The 7,208-nt window shown below is 38.4% G+C and overlaps 1 long non-coding RNA gene across 1 annotated transcript; it reads right to left on the minus strand.

The window, feature by feature from the left end:
- Positions 1–3,588: 3,588 nt before the first annotated feature.
- LOC103142467 (uncharacterized) lies at positions 3,589–5,478 on the minus strand. Its single transcript, XR_001662907.1, has 2 exons — positions 5,276–5,478; positions 3,589–5,092 (listed from the first exon to the last, which is right to left on the minus strand). It is a non-coding gene; the product is annotated as an uncharacterized LOC103142467 (long non-coding RNA).
- Between the last annotated feature and the right edge of the window lie 1,730 nt (positions 5,479–7,208).

Raw genomic sequence — 7,208 nt, forward strand, 5'->3', positions numbered from 1 at the left:
ACCTTACCTTACCTTCTCTGAAATTATCTGAAGATTGCCTTAAACCGGGAAAATTAAAGCTTAACCCCTTATCTTAGTGAGAGATGTGAACCTTCAGGTTTCTTTTACCAAAGTAAATACTGGCTCTTAGAAGGTACTGGCCTTCCAAACTGAATGGAAAAGCATTGAAGATAGGGCAACAAGTTCCCCCTCATGTTTAAAGCATCTTTTACTCTTATCTTAGAAAGCTGGTCAGGATGCCTCCTGGACGCCTCCCTGGTGAGGTGTTCCGGGCACGTCCCACCGTTAGGAGGCCCCGGGGAAGACCCAGGACACGCTGGAGGGACTATGTCTCTCGGCTGGCCTGGGAACACCTTGGGATTCCCCTGGAGGAGCTGGAACAAGTGGCTGGGGAGAGGGAAGTCTGGGCCTCCCTTCTGAAGCTGCTGCTCCCGCGACCCGAGCCTGGATGAAGCGGAAGAAAATAGTTGGATGGATGGACTTTTGATATAATGAAAATCCAAAATTCTATCAAAATGTGGAATATAAAATAGGACATAAGAAAAAAAATCACTATGGAAGTGTTTAAATCCACACAATCGTAAGGTTTTATAAAGATGTCTCACAAACCCCCCCCCCAAAAAAAACAGCTAGTGGCTGCCATGCCCAAGGAGGAAAAAAAACAAAACAAAAAAAAAACACAAGGTTGAAGCAAAACCCCTTTGAGAGTTTGGATGAGATTCACAACAAATGCACAGTAGCCGAGGTCAGTATTTTGACTGCCACTGCAAAAATAAAAAATAAAAAATAAAAAGGCATTTCAAGGATATGGATTTCAAATGTCATTTTCCTTTTACCAAAGCCACTCTGCAACCAAGAGGTCAAAAATGTCAGACCTCAGCTAAGGAGAAAGGGGACTAGACTAGTGACACAGCCGTCTCAGATAAAACTAAATTCAGCAATTCAGATGGAAAATTCATCCATCTGAATTGAGAGAAGAGTAAAGAGAAAGAAAATTTCCAAACTACTTTGGTTCCTGTGTGAAGCTTTAACAGTCAAATGAGCTGCAGAACCATGCCATCTACTGGCAATGGTCCAAAAAGCAGCAGGCTACCAGGAGGTTTGACAGCACTTATTTCTTCACAAAAGTATGGAAGCCCATTTCCGCCACTCTGTTAAAAAATAAAAAATAATTATCTCATTATTTTGAGATAATTATCTCATTATAATGAGATACTATCTCATAATAATGAAATAATTATTTTTTATTTTTTTAACAGAGTGGCGGAAATGGGCTTCCATACAAAAGCCTCTAGGAGATCTTGATTTAATTTTTCAGTGGAACTGGATGCCTGCCAATACCTCCAAAAGTACTAATACCTGGTATAATGACAAGGGCACCAATATGTCTGACTGGCCAGATCCAAACCCCATAGAAATCTGGATAATAATGCCATGAAAGAGATGAGAAACCCCAAGGTACTGCTCGCTGCAGAGCCCCAGGGTAATGGCCTCCATGCCATGCTGCACTGATGCAAAAAATGTCCAGAATGCATCTTTGATGCATTTATTCTACCCTAGAAAACACATCACATTGTGTAATAAATCTCTACACAAAGTTTTACATTTTGTCTTTAAAGAATTTTGCTCTCATTGGAGATGATCAGGATGCACGTCATAACTTAATTCAGCATAATGTTTAATACAAGCCAGACCTACCCGTTACAAATATGGAACCATAAACAACTTCTTTCAACAAGCAAAGCAGCAGCAGTCTAGAGAGAAATTGTAATGTCACTTCATCAGAACTGTTTTAAAAAAAACAAAAACAAAACTCTGCTTAACATTTTGAAAGTTGTATTAAAATGTATATTTGAATGAGGAACCCAGCAGACAAGGCTGCAGCAGCTGCAGCTCAAACTTTCCCATGTGCTTGTGCTCTTGCGGTCGGTAGACACATACTGTTTGCTTCTAAAAAAAAAACAAAAAACAAAAAAAAACGCACAACTGAAAAAATCCTTTGTGCATGAAAAAATGTTGCTGTTTGCCTTGGAGGGCGGTATTGAGAGGAATGTTTTAAAACTTTTCTGTCAGTCCTGAAGATGGCAGCAATACAACTTGTACAGACATTGAACCCACCAAAGAAAAAGTGCTGCAGGTCACCATGATATGCTGCAATATGATGTAATGTTATTTTTCACAAAAAACAATGTGTAAACAGAATGACCAATACACTTTAATTGTCTTGATAATAAAACCAAGAATCTTTTCATCATAAAAACTCCTGTGGAAATTTGACATCATCCAGCAGCACAAAGTATTATACTCTATCATACTCTATATTCACTCCATTTCTTATTGTGTGCAGTTTAAAAGTGGAAAGTTCACCTAGTGGAGATTAAGGATTGAGAAAGAAAATGAATCACAGTATAGCTGCAGTCAGTGAGTGGCCAAACCTTCAGATTTCCATGATCAGAGGCTGCATGGATCACTAGTCACACCAAGGTCAGCCAATGGTGGATCAAAGATTGATCACCAGCCTTGGTCATGCTTTCTGCTGGGATGAGCTGAGCATGCACCATTCTGGCTGAATGATGATGATTTATAGCTTTTGGGCTTTCACTTGTTTATGTTCCTTTCTTTTATTTGTCAGTTGATTTACCTCTGAGGAGATGATGTGTCCACAGTTTTTTAGTTTTCTGTTTGATTAATGGGACAGATTTAGCTAAGTACAGCTCTTACATATCAACACAGCTTGGTAGCTGGTGCTAATATGTCTGGTTACAGACCTTCTGCTGGTTTTGTAATGCGTGTTACACCAGCTAAACCAAACTTCCTTCAATTTGACAATGACGTATATAATGTATCACATACAGGAAACGAAAATGTGCTTTAGATAAAATGTAAATGTATGACAAAACTGGAGAGTTTTTTTTTTTTTTTTTAGTTTTTTTAAGGATTTTATGTGGTCAACCACCATAATGTGGAATATAATTTTGGAGGGGATCCTCATCACAATTTTCTGTGAAGGGAGTTCAATTCAGTAATGAGTTCAATTCAGTAATGAATTGAACAGAGATGTTTGTCACTTCAGATATCGTTTTGTAACCAAAACCTGCTTTGGATATCTCTAGAGCCTTCTCCCTGATCTAACTGCTTTGTTCCTTAGTTTTCATGATGTTTTATTTGCTGATGATCTCCAACAAATCTGTGAGATCTTTACAGAACAGCTGGCATATGATGCCAAGATTAAATTGCACACAGGTGGGCTCTTTTAGTGGATTATATGATTTAGGATACACTTTACTTTGCTGGATTTATCTGGGAGTATCAGAGTAAAGGGAGCTGAATAGAAATGCACCGATTCTCATTTAAAACACTAAAAAACTTTTTTTTTTTTTTACTTTCAACATCACTATTATGGAGTTTATTAAAATGAAAATAATTGCACTGTTGAATTCTACTTGTAATAAAAAAGAAAAATGTTTCTGAATTCATTTTCTTGTTAATGACACTGCTATCTTTTATTTGCTCTTAGGAAGCTATACACTTTCCAAAGGAGAAATGTGTATTGACGGAGAGGAATGAGTGTAGCTTTGACATTTTGTCTGTAGTTTTTTTGAAGCAGTTTAATCAGTATTTTACATAAAATGGACACATCTCTGCTATTAAACATAATAGCTGCTATTTTATAAACTGAAACACAAATCGTTAATCTCAAACACAATGGGTGAAATGTTACTCCATCCATCCATCCATCCATCCATCCATCCTTTTCCATTTAATCTGGGGTCGGGTCGTGGAAGGAGCAGTGAACAAAGAGACCCAGATTTCTCTCTCCCCAGCCACTGGAGCCAGCTGCTCCAGGGGAATCCCAAGGCGTTCCCAGGCCTGCCGGGAAACTTAGTCCCTCCAGGGTGTCCAGAGTTTTCCTCTGGGTCTCCTCCCAGTGAGATGTGTTCAAAACAAGTCACCAGGGAGACATCATGTTTGCTAAAACAAAAGGTCAATATGGCAGTGGCACCAATGACCATGAAAGGATTAAACATCTGTGAAAATGAATGGAAAAAAAGAGGTAGAGGGTTGTAAAAACCAGCAGGGGGCAAACAAACACCAGTGTCCACATCAATTCTTATAGAGTTCGAAGAAAGACATTCCTACTTTACAACCCCAACCAACATCCCTGCAGACATTTTAATCAAATGGTTCACAAGTCATTATGAATCATTGTGTCATTTTAGCACATTTTACCCAAGTCTCCACACTTCAAGGCATTTTTAGTTTTAGCACAAAGCTAAATTTTGATTTTTTTTTTTCCCTGCAATGTTTATACAAGGACTAGTTTAACCTTCCTTTGAGAAATTGAGAATGCAGCTTTTGGAGTTACATTGGTTTATTTAAAATCCTTAATGTTAGATATTAGGTCAGAGAATTATTAAAGTTGTAGATTGAAATACTTTTGATCCCACAAGAGCAAAAAGCTGGCAGTGACAGTGATGGGGATGATGATGATCAGGGAGGTGGGGTCGTGGACAATAGTGCAGACAATAAGGAGGAGGCAGCCGTTTAGGGTGGTCAGGTTCAGGACAAGGTGGTGGCCAGCAAGGATGTTTTGGGGGATGTGGGTGTCCTTGATCTGGAGGTTTCGGTGGATCAGATTTCTTGCAGCTCGTCGGCAGATAGGGGAGAAGGTGTTCTGGGCAACGGGGTTTTGTTAAATCTGGAGAATGGACATCTAATTTATAAAGCTGTTGCTGTAATTGCCCACCCTTTCTACTGTAAAGAGCAGGCACAAAACAAAGGGACTTATTAAAGGACCAATGGTTTATAACAAGACCAACTTGATAATTTGCAGCCATAGCCTCTAGCTTAGCACATATACTCAAATACAGTCACTCTCCTGAAGTTAAAAGTTATAACAGGAGCTCCTCAAATCCAGGCCTTAAGGGCAGGTATCCTGCAGTCGTTTTAGAACATAAGACACATTTGGCAGTCTTTCACTAGATGTGTGACGCAGGCACATCCAGTAGTTGTAGGACACAAGACAGAGGTCTGAAGTTAAAAGACCCCTGGTCTGTGACATTGAAGCTCCTTTGAGTTCAACTTTGGAGTTCTGCAAGTCAAAAACAGATGACAATATGAAAAGATTTACCTCCAAAGGTAGCTGAAGAATAGCTCACCTCATTCAGCAAGTAGAACAAAAATATGCTGTGAAGCAAAAAATAAAAAAATAAAATAAGATCTCAGGTTAGCTTTTTATAATAATTTAAAGAGATGTTGGGTTTAAATTCCATACCTTAGTATTGAGCACCCAACAGATATGACTGCACCAGCTCTCAACAACAGGTGCTGAGTTGGTCTGTGGCTCTACGCCACACCAGTGTTGACAAGCAACACCACCAGATAATCCAGCCAAGGAAAGCCTTCACACCTCAAGGCAAAGAAAGCATAATATGCTTTTGCTTTTATGTTCTTTTCACCAGCAGGTGGCTCCCAGGTGTTATCAATCTAGCAACTCAGTGGAAAGTTGAGCTGGGACAGGAAAGCCTGCTGCTCACAAATGGGATCACATGGTATGCTTATCTTTTGCAGGAAGTGCTTATTCGGTCCCCTCCAAAGAAAAATGATCAGAGAGGAGGACACATTTCTTTGCACCTTCATGGATTCTTTCTGCTGTGCAGTTTCATTAAACTCCACAGAAGAAGAAGAAGTAGTCAAAAAATTTTCTGTATGAAAGTTATACTTTCGATGGGAAAAAATCTTAAGTTTAGTGTATATGAAACTGGAAAACACTGACAGCTTTACAATAAAAAAAAAATCCCTTCTCACCCTCCACGGGGGGTCTCGTTTTTCATCCTCTGAGCTCGGGTCCTCTACCAGAGGCCTGGGAGCTTAAGGGTTCTGCACAATATCTTGGCTGTGCCTAGAACTGCACATTTCTGGAAGAACCACAACAGGGGTTTATTTGTTTTATATTGTTAATTACATTTCCTTTTGAAAGACCTGCTACTTTTCCTTAAATAATTAACATTATGAAGTGTCAAAATTATAGGAAAATACTGTAAATGTCAAAAAAAATGAAATCAGAGAATAAGAAATTAAGAAAGTAGAAAAAAATACATATTGCAGTATAAGTCCCAGAACTGACTCTCAGCGTTGGACTCTTTTTCGATCTATGTTGGTAAAGAACTTTGATGCAACACCTTTTAAAGGGGACATAGAATACAAAATCCACTTTTGTAACCCTTAAACACATGATTTGTGTACTTTAAGTGTATAGGAGTGCAAAAAACAAACAAAAATAAATCGAGATGCTGTAAAAAGCTTCTCAGAACAGAGATAAAGGAGGGGTCTGTGGAGCCCTCATTTATCCCCTTTATATAGGTATCTAGTCCTATATATAAAGTATGGCCTATAATTTATATAAGCTATAAAATAATGAATTACATTTAAAGCGAAAGGATGTAAAAGCATTATACGTCCACTTCAACACATACATACTCGTTACTGATTGAAGATTTGTGATAAGGAGTCTTAATCAAATGCTACAGTGTTTTCATACTGATCTAGGTAGCTTCCAATAATTGGAAACAGGGAATTTCTGTTTGGCTACCAGTTGAAACAACGGACCTCTGACTACTTGAATGACATCTGTTTTTGCAAAAGAGTGAGGAATGTATGAGAATTTAACGAGAAAAGGTAACCACATTTGTAAGAGGCGTCTTCTGGTCTGCTGGGTTTGTGATGATAACTGAGTGCAGCACATTTCCTTAAGCAGGTCAAAGCAATCAAGGAAATCTGTAATTGCGGAAGTAACAAATATCCCATTATTCAATTTCTGCTGACACAGGTCACTGCTGTCCACACAGCAGTGACCTGTGCAAATTAAAAGTATGTGAGGTAATTCTCGCTAACAATATTAGCTATATTGATTTTGCTTTCATATATTTATAAAAAAAAAGTAAATTCTTGACCGCTTTTGCCAATTTTATGTGCTGCAGCCATATAACTTAAAAGAGAATGTCAAATGACATTAATGAGGTCATGTGCAGAAGTCATGAGAAATTAATATCTTAACTTTGGAAGACTCGTCTGCACAATATCATCGTGCATGAAGAGAAAGACACTGTGACTTTGAAAGCGAGCCAACATCTAATTAGGGAAGTTTTCTGTCATCTTAAAATACTCCAAGAATTGTTTAAGTGAATGTTACTTTATTCATCTCCATG

This window comes from Poecilia formosa, unplaced genomic scaffold (genome assembly GCF_000485575.1).
Source record: "Poecilia formosa unplaced genomic scaffold, Poecilia_formosa-5.1.2 Scaffold97, whole genome shotgun sequence".
NCBI lineage: Eukaryota > Metazoa > Chordata > Actinopteri > Cyprinodontiformes > Poeciliidae > Poecilia > Poecilia formosa.